This window comes from Gallus gallus, chromosome 4 (genome assembly GCF_016699485.2).
Source record: "Gallus gallus isolate bGalGal1 chromosome 4, bGalGal1.mat.broiler.GRCg7b, whole genome shotgun sequence".
In the NCBI taxonomy this organism is placed as follows: domain Eukaryota; kingdom Metazoa; phylum Chordata; class Aves; order Galliformes; family Phasianidae; genus Gallus; species Gallus gallus.
Window position 1 is genome coordinate 3,030,545 of NC_052535.1, and position 17,564 is coordinate 3,048,108.

Genomic DNA, 17,564 nt, shown 5'->3' on the forward strand with positions numbered 1-17,564 from the left:
ATCTCCTCCAAGTTAATGTTCATGTGGGGATAAACTAAAACACTCAGTCCCCTGGATAAGTTCTAAATCATTAAATGGCCTTCTTGGGCCCTTGCTAAGAGGACTCATGTAACACTTAAAGGAGCCCATTCTGGTGCTCATAAACAAAATCACTTCCACCTTCTGAGCTTCCCTGACTAAAGCAGAAAAGGAGATGGCCACAACTGTGTTCAAAGAACAAACGCATTAATCGTGACTTGTTCTGTTCTGCACTTCCCCGTGCCTGGGAGAAAACAAATAAGCAGCCAACCCATTCCAGATATGGGCTATTTTCAAATCCTCTTGAATAACCTTGATCTCTGTTGAGTAGTGCATAAAGCTGCTGCGCTACACATTGTCATTAAGAAGAAGGAAAAATCAATTCCTCTTCCCTCATCCAGTGACGATGGGCCATTTCAGTTTGATCAGATGATCCGGCTGCTTTTGGGCTCTTACAAAGAGCAGTGAACATTATGTAGGGGATAATCCTTTTCTGGTGCTGGCTACAAGATAATTCATTTTAATATAGCAATATTCACCCTCCAAAATCAATCGGATTAATCACTGGCTTGCACTCTGCTGCTGTAGCACAACCTTGTCTGGAGCCATTCCCTGTAGTAATGGGAGATGCCAGCAGAGGACATTGTGCTGATGCCTCTCCAGCAGTGGGACTTAGCACTGCTTGCTAAAATCAGTGTCCATCTGTGTTTGAAGAGTCCTTTGACTCTCCTTTGGAAAAGCTTCTAATTAACACAGCTTCCATATCCTCACCACCTTAGGTTAGTGGCGTTTTTTATTTCTCCTCCATCTATGTTGCTTCAGAGTCACACCTGATCCCACACTCCTTTAAAAAGGAAGCAGAAATTGTTGTTAGGAAGGAACGATTCTTCCCCTTTTCAAAAACATGCCCTGTGTTTCCCCAGCCTGGCCTTAAGGCAGAGGATGGAGTTGGCAGCACTGCTTTGCCACAGGGCTCAGGCACTGGGGATGAGTCTTTTCAGCTCTCACCTCGTTGTTTATCCCTCTGCATCAGAAGGAAAGAAAGCTTCCTCCCTTGTAGGGCTTTTGCCATTTTAATGAACTCCTATGTGAAAGTAGTTAACAACGGGCTGTAGGCTGGTGCCAGAGAGGTTTGTCCTATAGTGATTGCTGGGGAATATTTTGCTTAGTAGCTGCAGTTTACCTAATTCTGCTTCCATTAAAATCAATGCTGTGATTCCTCCTGGCTGTGAATTAGAGATATTATCCACTGCTTTTGGAAATCCATCTGTTTTACATAAGATTGCCTTCCCCAGGATTGCTGTGGGGCAGCAATGGATGCACCTGAGCTTTCTTCTGCCGCTGTGATGAGGTCTCTGATGACCTCCCAGTGCCTCAGACAGAGTGTGAGGTGGAAAATTTGAGCTCTGGAGATCCCAGGCCCTTCCTTGCTCATTTTGCCTCTCTTTTTCACTCACTCGGGAGTTTCTAGCGACACTCGGTTCCTCCCATCCATCTGCTGTGTACTGCTCCTCTCTGCTATGCATTAGGGCCCATGTCATTCTGTACTTGCAGGGTACAATTTCCCTGGATGCAGACAACATCTTGCCATTCAGATCTCATTTTTAAGCCTTTCCTGTTTAAAACCTCAGCATTTTTTCTCCCACCAAGCTGGAAACTGCTGCTCGTTTTAAGGCAGATTGCACCCAGCCTCAGCTTCCAGGCTTTGGACGTTGTCTTCACTATGGAGTAGAAAACATCCCATCTCATCTCTTTCCTGTGTGCAGCTGGTTGTCCCTCTATTGGAGCTGGATTGCTGCTATTTTCAAAACACCTGTTGTTTCTGACTGTTGCTTGGTGAGTGTTACAGGCTTACCGGCCCATTGGGTGATGCACACTGGATTTGCTCCTGTATCAAGAGATTTACTAAGGTTAGGATCTTATTCGTAAACAATCAAAATGAATATTTATTAGCAGCGAATCAATGACCTAATCTAATGCTTCCACGAAAAGAAAAGATCTAAGAGCTGTTCAGACTTTTACCAGCTGCCCTGGGGAATCCCATTGCACAGTGGTGATGCTGCAGAGGCTGTGGTTGCTCTGTGCCCGAGGCTCCAATGCCTGCAGGAGCTGCGTGGCTGCAAGGCTGGGGGAAGGCTTTTGTTCCTTGGTTCTGTTCAAAGGAGATTCAAGGTTGAAGGCCTCCTCTTTCCAGCCTCATGCTCCCTCACTGCAGCAAATAAGCTGTGGCTGCTGCTGGCCCAAAGGAGAGCTCTGCAGCTCACACCCGTAGTGACTGCAGGGAGAGTTTAAGCACCGCTCTCCTGTTTGATTTTGGCACGAAGTCACTCTAGTCTAGCAGGGAAGCAAGACCAATGCTCAATAATTTGAATTAATTAAAGGATCATTCATTAATGCGCTGAGGTAGCGTTAAAGCAATTTTCCGTGGTTAAGTGGTTTGACAGTCATTAGGGCTGTATGATTTATTGCAAAACCACGGTGACTGTCAGATGAGGAGTAGGTAACTCCTGAAAGGCTCAGCGCTCCAAATGGAGCACTGCACCTCTCTGCTCTGCACAGCCATGCTGGCCCCACAGCTGGGCTCTGCACAGAGGCAGCTGCTACACAGAAACCTGGAGCTTGGATCTGATTCTTCCTCTGGAACAGCGCATCTCCCCAGTGAAGAGCTGCAGACCTTCTGCTGTTTGGTCAGGGGCTGTTATTTGCTGGGTGCATGAGGGCTCAGCAGGGGAGGAGGGCAGTCTGGAGCGGGATTTAGCTGAGCTCACTCGTGGCTTATGTATGCTCTGCAATGTGAGCTGTTCGTAGCAACTGCCAGGGAGGCGAGACCAGAAAATGAAGGGATCTGCATGCCAGTTCGTAATATGCAGATGAGAGATGGTCAGGAGACTTTTTGTAGATGAAATAGGAACCAAAATAGCCCAATGAATTAGTCATATGCTAATTCCAATCATTCCGAATGGTTGGTGTTTCTGCAGGCTGTATTAATGCACTGCGAATCGCACACAGCTCCGTTAGCTGCTTTCTCATGGCCCTAGCATTGTCCTGCAACAGAATTCTAACATCAGAGCTAAAGGGCATCCTCTAGGGATGCAGAAGTGCCATTAAGGCAATGACGCTCCAGTCTCCATAATAGTTTCACATCATACCAAGGGGCCAGAATAAGGCTTGAAAGGTGGGAAGTTAAGCAGCCAAGCATTTTCCTTGACAAACCTCAGTGCAAAGCGAAAGCACAACCGTTGCCCGTCGTGCTCTCCCACTCGTTTCCATTTTCCTCCTCCCAGAGCTGCTGTGTGGGCTGTGCAGGGGATGCTGTGAGCTGAGGACCCACTGCTGCACACGTGGGCTGGGGAGGCTGCGGGGCTGCATGCGCTGTGCTCTGACACTGCAGAAATGGGCAAAGAGCTGCCTGTGCAGCTGCAGCGTTCCACGTGCCACCTCCCACAGCCACTCTTAGCTGTCCATATGTACTGACTGAGGAATTTTTATCTCCTTACCGCTTTTGCTGAATGCACCGGGGAGGTATTTTGAGCTCATTGCCAGTGAAGTCCAGGTGCCTGCAGACTTCCATGGGTGGCACCTGGCTGTGGGGCACACAGGTGTCCTGCTGAGATGCTGTCTGGGAAGGAAACTGGACGGGATGAGGAGCAGAGGATGTCACGAGCCTGGATGTCACCTGACATCCTTCACCCCAGGCCAAGATCTGAGCTGGCACCTGGGTGCTGTGCAGCAGACGGTGTCATGCTCCCAATGTCAGGCTGTGAGAGCCCTGCTGCTATGGGCAACCCAAAACAGCATCAGCTCTGCAGAGCAGGCATGAGCTGCAGTGCCACGACCCACCTGTCCTGGGGGTGACAGCTGGGGGCAGCGTGCCCAGCTGCAGGGACCCTCCTGCTCTCACAGCCTTATTCTGCTCACCCTGACAGCTGCTGGGGTTCATCCAGGCTTCCCACAGCTCATAGGCTGTGATATCTGGGGGGTGAGACCTTGAGAAGCTCAGGATGTACAGTGACTGCTTTATGGCCGCTCAGCCTTCTCTTCAGGAAGAACTAGGACAGAGAGCTCTGCAGAACAGCCTGAGCCCTGCTATTTTATTTTGGTTTGATTAGAAATGATAATAATAAAAAGTCCTGGCAAAAGTGTGTCTGAATATGAGCTTGAGTCACCCACCTCCACAGTCACTTTCTGTGCACACAGCAATGCACCAGCCTGGAAAATGATTTGCAATATCCCTCAGGTTTTTGGTTTTGCTTTTTTTTTTTTTTTTTTTTTTGTCCTTTTACACATATATTTACATAAAGGAAAATAAAATCTCTGCAGCCTATCTTTATCTCAAAAGCAGGTTTCCCTTGAGACAGAATGAAATAGTGCGGATGTCTCATCTGATGGATGAATGATGAGAATTTCACTTTCAGCCCTGCGGAAAGAAGGTGGAAGTTTTGAGCTGGCAGCTGAGGCGTTGCTTTTCTACCACCTCTGCAAAGCGGAGCATCCAACCCTGCCTGCCTCGATGGCTGCTGGTGCTATTTCACTCATGTCAGAGGTAAGGAGTTGAGGGACGTACAGCAGTTCCCTGTGTCCCATGGCAGTGCTCAGACAACCCCAAAACCTGTTGGAGAGAACTGCATTCAGTGTTACGCGTTCTGTTTGCCCCACGTGCTGCACTTGTTGTGGCATGTGCTGGGCTCAGCAGGCACGTGTGTGGGTTCTGCCAGGGCCATCTCATCCCCACCTCTGCCAAGGAAGGAGCAAGAGCTGCTTTCCCTGCCGTGCCAGCTGCGGGGAATGCATCACATGCAACACAGCTGAGTAGTGAGGTTGTGCAATTCAGCAGGGATGCTGTGAGAGGGGACAAGTGCAAGTGCAGGCTGTCACGGGCTGCACCCATTTCTGTTTTGCTTTTAGAGATGAGGCCTCCTGAAGGGCTGAGGTTCCAAGCCAGTGGCTGGCTGTGAGCCTCCCTCTGCCTCCCTGCTCCCTGTTAATGTTTCCTTCAGCAAGGGAAAGTGGTTGGAGCTGTTTTTACAGGGATCGTGACCTGGAAATTAAGGCAGTCTTCTGCATGCGCTCACCCAATCCAAACGCCTTGGCCAGGTTGGGATGCTCACAGCCATCGGTGTAAGCTCAGTCCTTCCCAGGCAGCAGTCCCCCCTGCTGCTCTGTATGCAGGAGTACTCCTATAAACAGCCATAAAACCATGTACTTAACCAATAAAACGGGCATAGGAGCTCTGATATCCACACACCAGAGCCAAGACAACGGCTCTCTTGGAAACTAGCCCTCTGCGTGGGCTGAACGAATGTGATTTCTAACTGCACAGCCATTACCCCCCATTACCCTCCTGCTGTCTCGCTGTGCTCTGCATCCTGAGCCAGTCCTGAGCCCACCCTTAGCATACCCAAGTCCCCACACTGATCCTGCTGGGTGCTGAGCACCTGCAGCTGAGACCCTCTCATGCAAGAGCAAGCAGCAGCGCTCTGCCTGTTGGAAAGCCCAGCCCAAATCACCCAGCTGCAGGAAATGCAGCTCTCCTGCTGCTCCCATATCCCTGGGGCACTCGGGTGCTTGCCAGCTCATGATGCTCGGCCGTTCACTCGGCTGGGCACAACGGGAGATGCGTTTGTTGCTTGAGTTTTCCTAGCAAGCTCCCTTGGACTGCGATGGGCTCAGCAAGGGGCTGCAAACTGGGATTTTCAGCCTGGCCTTGAGGGGGGTGGTCAGAGCAGAGCTCTCCTGCGCCGACACCGACGTCCTTCCTGCGACCCTCCATCTCTGGCAGAGGGGAACGGGGCTCCTCCCATCGTTTTAAAATGCAAACCCGCCGCTTGACATCTGTAGAAAGTTAACCTCGGTGCAAGAACCGCTTTAGTGACTCCTATTTTAATTGCCTGGAGAATAGATGTTAACCTAGCTTGAAACTCGAGGCGGATTTGCATAACAACGGATCTAAAAGCTGCGCTCGCTCCCGCAGCCCGCAGAGGGAAACGCGTTTCTGGTAGGTTTTATGTTTCAAGTGCTTCTAACAATGGAGCAATTCAGTGTTTAAGTACAATTTTCAGGTCCTCCAACAAGAGCCTGCTGGGGGAAAACGCCCTCCTGGCACTTTCACGTTTCCAAACCGTCTCTTTCTGAAGTTCTCCTCTGAAGCCCGGGCGCATTTTAGGAAAACTTTCTCCTCCCTTTGGCTTATCGCGGTGCGACTTTAAGATTTAAGCCATTCCCGAATGCTGTTTTAATTCTTTTCTTTCTTTCTTGTAGCGGAAAAATCCATTAAGCTCAGATTCAGCCTCACCGACGAGAGCGAAACAGCTTTTATTAACGCCTTTGCTGCGATGAGGGAGAACTCCGGGCTGTCAGCTGTGACTGCAGGAAGGCTGTGGGTGCTGTGCTCAGGATGCATAATAAAAAAGGATGAGGAATTGCACGTCAACATGTCAGTGGAAAGTGAGGACACGAGATATTGTTTACCAACGTTGTGCTTCAGTCAGGATGGGAAAGCTGTCAAATGGGAAGGACGGAGCAGAGCCTGAGTTTCTCTCTGGTTGGGCTTTGCAGTCCTTCTTTGACTTATTTTTTCCCCTTCTTTCATGCTGGGCAGCACTGGGTTGCCCTGATTGTGTTTGGCAGAGGCCATAGGAGCCCCATTGTGACCCCCAGTGCTGTGCCACCTCCTGTGCCAGCTGGGCTGTGCTGTGACCATATCATGCCACGCACACCCCCTCTGCCACACGGCCACCAGCCAGGGTTGGTGTCAGCTCTGCTCAGCTCAGCTCAAACGTGCACAGGCATTTCCTCTCCTGCTTCATTTTACAGTGCTCTTAATAATAAATTTCCACTATGTGTTTGGGCAGAGGCTGAGCATAGCCCCAGTTTAATCAGGGATGCAGGAAGACAGCATGCTCACACCTTGCAGAAGCTGCAATCTCCTGATCTCCTCTGCCGGAAATGCAGCAGGTTTATTATTTTTTTAATTATTTTTAAAACCGTCCTCTGGTTGCCATGGTTTCAGGGAAACAGAGGGCTGGCACTGCTGGGAGCTTTCCCTGGTCGTGCCACAGGGCTGATTTGGCTGTGGGTTCCAATGCCAACGTTGTCACCTGGACTACCTTCAGTACACAGCGAGCAGCATCCTCTGCCCTCACCTCAAGGGATTCCTTGGCTGCAGAGTGGTTGCAGAGAGGACGCCTGCCCTGCAGATTTGCAATGCACGTGTGCGAGCCAGGCACCTTACACCTTCAGGAAAATGTAGCAATGTGTTTGCAGGAAGCCCTGCTGGCCTGCATCCCTGCTATTAGAAATGCTGTCAGCTCTGGGGCAATCCGAGAGGACTGCAGCTCTCAGGTGCCTTTCAGAGGGACTCTGACAGCTTAGGAAATTCCCTCGGAATAGTTCCTGCCTTCAGTGCTGGGCAGTATCATGCTGCTTAATCACTTTTGAAGTTCAGGGAATCCATAATCTGGCTGGAAAATGTGGAGAAAGCAAAATCTGCTCTGCAAGAGCTGGAAGAGAGGGCAGAGAGTGAGCTCTGAGGGTAGGACTGCTTCCATTTAAACAGGCATTTGTTGGTGCAAAGTGGAGTTTGTGTAGGTGCTGTAAGTGTATACTCACCTTGGCCTTTCTTTCCTTTTGAATGAAGATGATTCATTTGATTTTTTTTTTTTTTTTTTTTTTTTTTTTTTTGCTGCCTTTCCCTTCCATGATTGTTTCTGAGCTCAGTGATGGTTTCTCATTCCTTCTGGCAGCAACGTGGGGCAGTGAAGGCAGAGGATCTCAGGAGAACAGGAGGACTTTGCTCCTCCTCCTCAGCCACCCACCCTTCCCAATGCCAATAACACTGTATTGCAAGGGAGAACCTGTCCCACAAGTGGCACAATTCAGTGAATGCATAAGTGACGTAAACCAGGGCTATAGTTATGATGAACAACAGAAAAAGGAAGAATTTGACCCTCTGCACTTTCCTTGATGAGTTAATGGCGACACTTCAAACCCAGCATCGTTAAAGCCTTCAGGAGAATGGCAGCTCATATAAATGGAGGGCAATTCCTGCTTCTGTGTGGACCAGAGCCACCAAAATGACTCTTCTCATAGCATCAGCTCCTCTGTGACCAGCAGAGTGAGAGTCCAAGAGGTTAAAAATAGGGAGGCAGGAAGAAACGTGTCCACCTCCATTTCTTCTTTTTTCCCTTACCAAATTGAATAACCTCCACCGGGGAGCTCCTACCACTCCTAAATGGTTGACTGAAGGTCCAATTTATTTCCTGTCACACTCTCCCATGCTCTGATGTGATGCGGTCTGCCCTGCGAGCACTGAGCAGACTCTCCTTGAGCCATCTGCACACCCTGCATCCACTGCCAGCTCCTTTTTAGTGTTTTGATCGGTTGGTTTGGTTTGGTTTTGGAAATAAATCCTTATATTTCCATAATCTCTTGGGTTATCACCTATTCCAGCCAAGGAAACGCAGCGTGAACTGTCACTGCAGGTAAATCCTTCTCTCAGACATTCAGTGCAGTTCTGTCACTGGTGCAAGGACGCTGTCTTGCTCTTGTCACAGGTGTGTGGATCAGAAGGCAAGGAGAGGGTGAGGGAAGGGGTGGAGGGGGTTCATGGTGCTGGGGTGAGGCCCCTCACATCCTGAGCTATTGCTCTGGCCAGGGGGAAGGCAGCCAGAAGGCAGCTCTGATTTGAACAGCTTTCACTTGATGTGAGCAGATGAGACTAAGCCAGGCAGGGAAGAGCAAAATGTGGAAAGAAGCCCCATGCTGGGCTCCAGGACCTCTGGAGCTGCTGCAAACCAACGGAGCAATGCAGAGTACAGTGCGGAGGAACGGCGCTGGGAACAGCAGCAGCTTCGGTTAGATGTTAGGAAGATATTCTTCACTCAGATGATGGTGAGGCCTTGGCAGAAGATGCCAAGAGATCTGTGGGTGCCCCATCCCTGGATGGGGCCCTGGGCAGCCTGACCTGGCAGGGGGGAGCCAGCCCACAGCACAGGTTGGAGCTTGATGAGCTTCGAGGTCCCTTCCAACCTCAGCCATTCCGTGAGTCTGTGATCCCTGTCTCCCCCCAGCTGTGCTCTGGGTGTGCCGTGTGTTCCCCACATGGATTGGCAGGGAAGGACATCTGATCCATGCTTTCATGTGTGTCATCACTTATGAAGTAGATGGACCTATGCTTGTTCTTGCAAAGAGAAACAAACAAAGTGACCATTGCCATAGCTGTGGAAGAGCTCTCATGGACAGACACACTTATACTGTCGCTATCTCATTAGTGGTCTGCCCTGAAGAAAGAAATCCATTATGCATGAAGGCTGGGAACACAAAGGGAGCACTGGTGTGTCGAACTGATTAGCCCAGGCTTTGATGTGGAAACGGGCCAGGGTTCTGCTGGCCTGGGACAAAGCACTGCGACACAGGGTATGGGCTGCATAGGGCTCCCCATGGTGTTCGTGGCTAATAGGTGTGCATGGGGAGGGGTCTTGTGCTCACTGCTGTGAGTGTGCAACTGGGGAAGAGAGACTGGAGTCTGCTGTAACGCATGGCAGGAACAGGAGAATGTATCTGAATGTTTCCAGCAGCTTCACATAGAATCATAGGATTGGAGTTGGGACTCTTAAAGGCCATCTGGTCCATATCCCCTGCACTGAACAGGGCAGAGCTCCATCAGGAGCTCACAGCCCCTCCAGCCTGAAATTGGATGTCTCCAAGGATGAAACACCACCACCTCTCTGGGCAACCTGTGCCAGTGCTTCACTAACCCTCCTGTGAAAAAAAACGACTCCCTTATATCCAGTCTATCCAAAATTTGGCCAACGCGTTGCTCTCCAAAAAGCTCTGTGCAAACTGAAGAGCACATATGGGTAAAGGCAGCAGCATCCTCCAGCAGTGCACATGGCCGCAGTGCTGAGAGCTGCACAGCATGCATAAAAATTAGCGACATTGTGTTTTTGTTTCCTCCTTTGATTAGGAAAGCTCGTCGCAAGTGGTGTGTTTAAACAGATATTATGCAGGATAGCGATAACCAGTTTTAAGTCATTATACAAGCAGTTTAATTTGATGTTGCTCTATAAATAATCTAAGTCTATTTGCATGCATATTCTGTTGACAGGAAGATAAAAACCGTAATTCCTACAAACAACATAACGATGTTATGTCAGAAGAAAAAAAAAAAGGAAAAACCCAGCACTCAGTGGTTCAATCTTTACAGAACCTCATCAAATCCAGCAAAATTAAAGAAAAAGAATATCCCTCCAGCTGCAATCTCCATGGAAATAGAGGAAAGGCTCAAATACAGTAGAGGAGGTAGGTATTCTGTCTGATTTCTGTGTTCCTTGGAACAGCTCGTTGCATTGTTGCAGTGAGCGTTGTGCCTTCGTGAATGAGTTTCGCAAACAAATTAAACTTTGTATTTCTTTGGCTGTGCTTTGTTAGGATGTCACATGCATACAAAGAAAGAAAACAAAACACACACAACAACAACAAAAAGCCCAGCTTTGTAGTTTGGCCAAGAGAACCTTTGAGAACAGGTTTCTCTTTGTTGTGAGTCCAAATGCAGATCTGAACTCAGTGGTGTGTCTTGTAAAGCTTTAGGAGCAGGCTGCCCCAGCACTGCTGCTGATAGGGAAGTTCTGTCTCCAGAGCAGGATGGAGAAGGGCAGAGCCTGTTTTGCTGCTGCAGGAGGGAGTGAAGCCCATGGGGATGGGCAGGACAGCTTTGTTTGTGCAGATGGCAAGGAAAAATCTTTATGTGGAAGTTTTCCGATGCATGACTTGAAGCTGCTACATCATACTGCCTTTGAACAGTTCATCCTTCTTGCTGCTGTCCTGCAAGCAAAGCTCAGCAGATATAAATTTGCACCAAATTGGATAAAATCAAGATGTACTGGGAGTCCCTTAAGTGTTAAGAGCTGACAAATGTGCACATCTTCAGTACTGTGAGAGAGGCATCCTGACACAGAGATTCAAGCTTTCTGGATTGTGGAGTGCAAATCAATGCATCCATTTATTTCCATGCCAAATAAGAAAAAAATCCCTTATTTTTCAATAAGGGATTCAAAAATTCCTTAATTTTTGTCACTGTGTTTTGTGAAATTGGTTGATTCGGATGTTCATTCATCCCTGCTTGCAGGATGACCAGGGAGCCTCTTCAGATCTCTCCCTTTGCACAGAAGGTGAATTCTTTGAGCTCATGTTGTTTGCTGCCTTGCAGTGAGGTCTTCTGGCCATCTTCCCCCACTGAAGTCTCCTGCTCAGCAGTGAGCACAGGAGCTTCCCCCAGCACGGGGCATCCTGGCCATGAGGGGTACGTTGATTCTCTTGCTAACTGTGTTAGGGAGAAAGTCTTTCCAGATCTGGAAGCAAGCAAGGAGGCAGACTTAGCTGCACCCAGCCATGCTCACCTCAAGACCACTTCAGTTAGCCTATGGTACAAAACAACTAATTCATCCTTCAGAGCTGTCTGGCAGGTCCCAAAATCTTCACTATGAAGATGTGACGATGGTGAAACAGAGATGGTGTCAGCAAACCCTTTCCCTAACTTCTGTATTTCATTTTTTAAGAGTTCAACGTTGTTTGAAAAGAAAGTTCCCCTTTTTGCTGCTTTTACTCCCTGGGTTTCTTTGGAATGAAGCGCTGATGGATAGGAAAGCACTCTGCCTTTAGTGCTGGTCCATTAAGTCTGCTGTTTGTTCACTATTTGTTAACTTCTCACTCCTTAAGACCTTGCTTTAATTTAACAAACAATTTCATCTGTCTGAAAGAGAGGGAAAAAAAAGAAAAGAAAAAAAAATCATTTCTTTTCCAAAGCCCCATTTGCCAAGTCAGGGATGTATTGCCATTCTGTTGAGGCACAGCACTGGTAAAGAAAGTCATTGTGCTCTCCGGAGAACACACTTCATTCATTTCACAGTGGGTGGTTCTTGATTATCCAAGTTGAGTTTCTTAGTAAAAGATGCCTGTTGTTGGAAATAATAAGCTGGAGAATACATCCGTGCTGTAATTTAGCAAATAATCTTAGCACAGTAGTTAATAACCCAACCATTTTAGAGGCTGCACTTTTGAGATTCTGCATTTCAGTTCTGAGGTTAGGAGAAAGAGCAGTCTCTCATCAGTTCATAAAGGGCAAAGCTAAAAGAGATGTTCTTGACTCGGAGCAGGTTGCTCCGTGAGTCTGTGGATGCCCCCTCCCTGGCAGCACTCGAGGCCAGGCTGGATGGATGGGGCTGTGAGCAACCTGGGCTAGAGGGAGGTGTCCTTGCTATAGCAAGGGGTTGGAACTACATGACCTTAAAAGACCCTTCCAACCCAAACCACTCCGTGATTCCACGACTTGGCCAAAGCATCCTTTTGTTGTCAGCTTTAAAGTGTTTCCAGTTTTGTATTACTTCTTGCTTCTGTTGTCACTTAAAAAAATAAATAAATCAATGTAGAACAGGTTCCTAATTAGGAAGAAAAACAAAGAATTTAGAATGGGTAGCATAGGATTCCAGGCCAGCTCCAAAAATAAATTGAGAATTAAAAAAAAACCCGTCAGTAGAAACAGCTGGAGGTGAATTTTTAGCCTGTTCATAGCTTTTGCAAGGAATGAGCTTAGGTGAACTTACCTAGAGTTAATGCAGGTGAGAGCTTGTGTCCCAATCAGTGTATTGCTAGTCTTCCATAGGAAAAAATCCATATGCCCATTGTTTTGGTACCTGGCACCTCTGCTTGTGTTGTGCTCAGGATTGTAGGGAGATGTCTGTGTTGCCTTTACTAAATTAGATTTTCCAAAGAGAGGCACACACGTAGCTGACAGCTGGTCTGGGTAGGATTTATGTCTTCTTGGATCTAGGACACTCTCTCAGATTGGTAAACAACGACACTTTCCCTGTGCTTCACTGAACGCATCTGGATATGGAGTTATTAAGCAAATGTCCTATGATTCACAGTGGGGTATGGTAAGGAGCTCTCTGTGGATTTACTGAATGGCATGCTATGTAAGAAGGCTAATAATTTATCAACATACAGTATACATTTACAGCGCATCTTAAACTAAATTAGTCCCAGATCTGAAATAAAATATGAAGAGCAAACAGATGAGAATGAAAGCTATTCTAGTACGAGGCTCCTGATCCCAGTGGCACAAATATGGGAGATGGGAAGAGCCATTCATGGCTGCTCCCACCCACCCAGGAGTGCTTCACTGACCCAGGGAGACCAAGAGGTGTCTAATTGACTCTACTTTTTTAGCAGATGGCTAATTGATGGGTTATTCGTGAATGCCATTCTCATGGTTGGTTGGATCCCCACTGAAATCTGTCTGATGGGTATGGCCGGAAGCAGTGCTGAGCTCTGGTCTATTTGCAGAGGGGCTGTGGTAGGTAGAGCAGAAATGCATGTGGCTCCTGGGGATGGCTGGGTGTGCACACTGGGGGGGGTGGGTTCTCGGGCTTTGCCATGGCAGTGTCTTGTTTTTTCTTATTGTTTTTGTTTGCTTTTCTACCTTCAGTGTGAAGGCGCTTGAAAGGGTTGCTGTGAAATCCTGCAGTTCTCATGAATTGCATTAAGCCAGGAAAAGCTAAGGAGCCTTTCCAAAGGAAGCAGAAATGCATGTGTAGACCCATATTTGCCTATCTGGGCCTCCAGAAAGCTGGGCTATGCAGGGTTGTCTTCTCCAGTAGCAACAAAAGGCTTTATCCGAACTGTACTGATCTCTTCACCATGCTGGACTTGGTGACGTTGCCAACTGATTTCTACAATTCATCTAATTCATTTATAGGAGTCAGGAGATTCGTATAAATAATATATGAATAGCATACCAAAAGATATATAAATAAGCAAATATTCTCATGTAAATAAGCGAAATTTGGGGAAGTGAAGAGATGTAGAGCATCCCTGCATGAGCACAGGATGGGAAGGATTCATCCCACCCTGAAAATGACAGTGAGATGCAGGGATGTTGCCTCTGTCCAGCACTGTTCATCTGAACACCTAAAACCACATTCCCAGGAGTGAACAAATGGCTTTTATGTGCTTTACCTTTTCCCAAGGTCTTCTGATGTTTCTCATAGTTGTTCCAGACGGAAACTTCCTCAAAACCACAAATTATCAGTGCAAATTAAGTTGGCTTAAGCTCCCATTGTCAAATGTAGCTCTTATTTTTTGGCTGAAAGGTAGATTTCACATCAGAGGAAACTGCCTGGCACCCAGACAGACAGGTGACTTCTCTGCAAAAAGACTAGATCCTGTGAAATAATATTCATCTCCTTCAATTGTCATGCAGCTGGGTTAAGCCTTGCCTCATTATGTTGCCATTAGCTGCATTAATATCTTCTGACAGAAGTACATTAAAACTGCAGATTGATCTTGGGGCTCTGTGGAGTCCATGCTGGCTTTCTGGAGTGCCTGGAAATGTTTTGTGTTTTGAAGTGAAAGAAGATAAAAGGCATGAGAGTCTATTAGAGAGATGTCTTGCGTGGTGCTGTGCCATTTGGAGCGTCGTGTGTTCAGAGGGGTTTGACATGGAGCACGGTGTGATGGAAGGAGTTCAGAACCCAAACAAGTCGGGATCCAGTAAGAATACACCTGAAAAATTTAGGTGACCACAGATTTTTAATGGAAGCCCTTTGATTTGTAATAAGTCCAACGTCCAGAAGCAAGGCACGTGGGTATGGTTAATTCCAGCAGTTGTCTGTTCTGCTGCATCCATCCGACAATAAGACTTAAAATCTTTCTGTGACAACAACCTTGTGTAACAGAAACATTCCCATACCGTAGATATTTATACTGGGATGTCCTTACTGGCTGCATTTTAGCAAGCAGACCCTCAGCTTTTCCCAGGACAGGGCAATGGAGGTGCTGCATATGGGGAAGCTCATCCTGCAGACAGCTCAGCTCTGCCCGTAGTTATGGAGATAACTCAAAAAGCCGAAGTCACACACTCAGCAAGAAAGAAAAAAAGCCATATGTATTATTTTTAAATGTGTTGATTTGAAGGGCTGGAAAAAAAAAAAAAAAAAAAAAAAAACCCTGTTCACATTTTTATACACTTTTCAGATAGAGATTAAGTTGATTGCCACTGTGGGGGATTTTGGACAGGCTCCTTGATTTCTTGACACTGAGATGCTTTGTTCTTGGCTCTGCGGCACAGCGCTGTACAAACAGCAGTGACTGAACTTTAAGAGTACTTACGAGTGGATTTTAGCTCTCTTGACTTAGCCAAGGGAAGCCAGCAAGGACTCAGCCTGCATTTTAATGACTGCAGCTTGAAAAGCGTGCAGCGGTGCTCAGGAGGTCTCACAGGATCTGCCTGGTGAATGGTAGGGCACCATGGGGAGACTGTGACTTCTTGCTCACCATCACGCCCAGAGCAGCTCCCCCCACTTGTGCTGAGGACACAAGGCGTACCCTCTGTTTTCACCCATAACATGGAAAGTGCTTTGTTAGCTGTCGCTTAGAGATGTAATTGAATGGGTTGAATATTAGGAACATTTTCTACTCTGGAAGAATGGTGAGGCACCAGCACAGGCTGCCCAGGGAGTGGTGGGGTCACCATCCTTGGAGATGCTCCAGATCCATGGGGATGTGGCACTGAAGGATGTGGTTATGGGCATGGTGGGGTGGGCTGGGGCTGGACTTGGGGATCTTACAGATCTTTTCAGCCTCTCCTCTCTATGGCAATAACCTTTACATTGTGAGTTCTCACTGCAAAATCTCCTTGACGGGGTGGAGTTTTCCCCTGGGCTCTGCACCAGCTCAAAGCACCAGCTGAATTTCTTCCTATTCCTGCTGTGAATGTTAGCTCAGGTGCCTTCAGCACACCGTTTACCACATCCCTGGGTGCTCCATTCAGTCCTGTGAAAAATAAGTAAATCACTTCCACTCATAACAAAAAAAAATCATCGCTCTGTTTTATCTCTTTAAAACGTACCTGACTGGCTGAGATTACGCCTGGAATATTTTTCACATCTCTTTCTCCTGTTGAGCAAAATCAAAGCTCCTGAGCTCCGCAAGGCTGCTGCTGATCTAAGTGCAATCTCTGCTAATCACTGCAGCCTGCGGGTGATTGACTTCAGGCACTTCCAGAGGCCGTGGTCAAAGCTGACCGCAGGGCATGTGGAGATGAGCTCCAGCTGGGTTTGGCCCTACAGCTCAGAAAGATCAGCTGGAAAATACAAGCTGTAGCCAACAGACTGAAGGAAGAGCTGGAAGGACCCAATAAAAGTGAGCGTGAAGCATAGAGAGAAAGGATGCTTGATGCTGGTGGGCAGGAGCTGAGGCAAGTAGGAGGGAACTGGGGGATATAAAGGTAAGTGAAAAACAGAGACCTGGATCCCCTTTCAGGACAGCAGTGTCTGTTCTCGTAGCAGTTGTGTGGTGAGGTTTGGGTGGTAGGGATGCTGCCTGGCTGGTGCTGCAGGGCAGGTTCCTTTGGAGGAGAATTAGCTCCTATCAGAGCCAAGCGTCAGCTTAATTATTTTAGCTGAACTGGGATAATTCCAATTAGCTTTTCACATCTGATGGTATCTCCCCCGTTTCGCTCAGGCAGATGTTGGCCTTCATTTTTTGCTCTTACCCAGGAGTTGGACACGATTAGAGGTCTTGCCTGTTTTCCAAGTGCTCTGTGTTTCCACTCTGTCTCGTTGATTTATCAGATTGTTCAGGATATTGAAACAACTTACTGGGAGCAGCTTCTTTTCGATTAAGCCTCACCTATAGTGCGGAGGTTGGGCTCATTTCTTTGCCTCTCTTATCACATCAGAATCAGACCTCAGCGTGTGCATCCTCATGGATGATTACAAACATTCCTATAAGGTGTCCCTCACCCCCAAGGTAGTCGCTTAGCAACTGCTTCCCTGTCATGTCACACGTGTGATGGAGCTAACGTGCAGTCAATCTCTCTCATTTTCTAGGGGGAAAAAAGGTACTTTGAGGAGGAAGAGGGTTAAATAGAGAAAATGTGAGCTTTGGTGGAAGTGACTCTTTACCCTGGAGAAAGATGCATTTAAAAATAGCACCCCAAAATGTTTGCTGGGGCTCAGCACAGCGCTGTGCAGGTGATGGGAGAAGCAGCCTGTTCTTGGATAGGTCCCCATCCCTGAGGAGCCCCGCTGCCCTTCTCTCTGTGCAAGGATGGGGCAGCTGGCTATCTATCCCTTGGCTTGTCCTACGGATACTAAGGATCAAAGAGAAAAATATAGATTAGATTTTCCTTCCCAGACCATCTACTGCTTTGAGGTGTTTGTACAGTTGTTACACAGATGGCTGTGGCCTCGCTGGCCCACAGAAGGATGCTGTGTAGCAGCATCTGCTTTGATCTCTCAGCATGGAAGGGGCTCTGCCTGTGTCAGGCTGCAGACCTCTGCTTGCTCACAGCTATTTATCTGGTGTTTTTAGCTTAACCGATCTCCCAAGTGGTTGAAAATGTCAGAGAGATGAGATAGTGTGATCTGAAGGACTGTCTCTGTTCAATATCAAAGTAAACTTGTGGTTGTCTTGTAATAATTAAAACCAGCTCTGCTAATCAATATGTCTCAGTTTAGCTAACTCTTGCTCAAGTTCAGACTTTCTTT

At 47.6% G+C, this 17,564-nt stretch overlaps 1 long non-coding RNA gene across 1 annotated transcript; it reads left to right on the forward strand.

The window, feature by feature from the left end:
* Positions 1-5,970: 5,970 nt before the first annotated feature.
* On the forward strand, positions 5,971-8,441 carry LOC112532330. The gene is made up of 2 exons (XR_003074916.3): positions 5,971-6,013; positions 6,277-8,441. It is a non-coding gene; the product is annotated as an uncharacterized LOC112532330 (long non-coding RNA).
* The last annotated feature ends 9,123 nt before the right edge of the window (positions 8,442-17,564 follow it).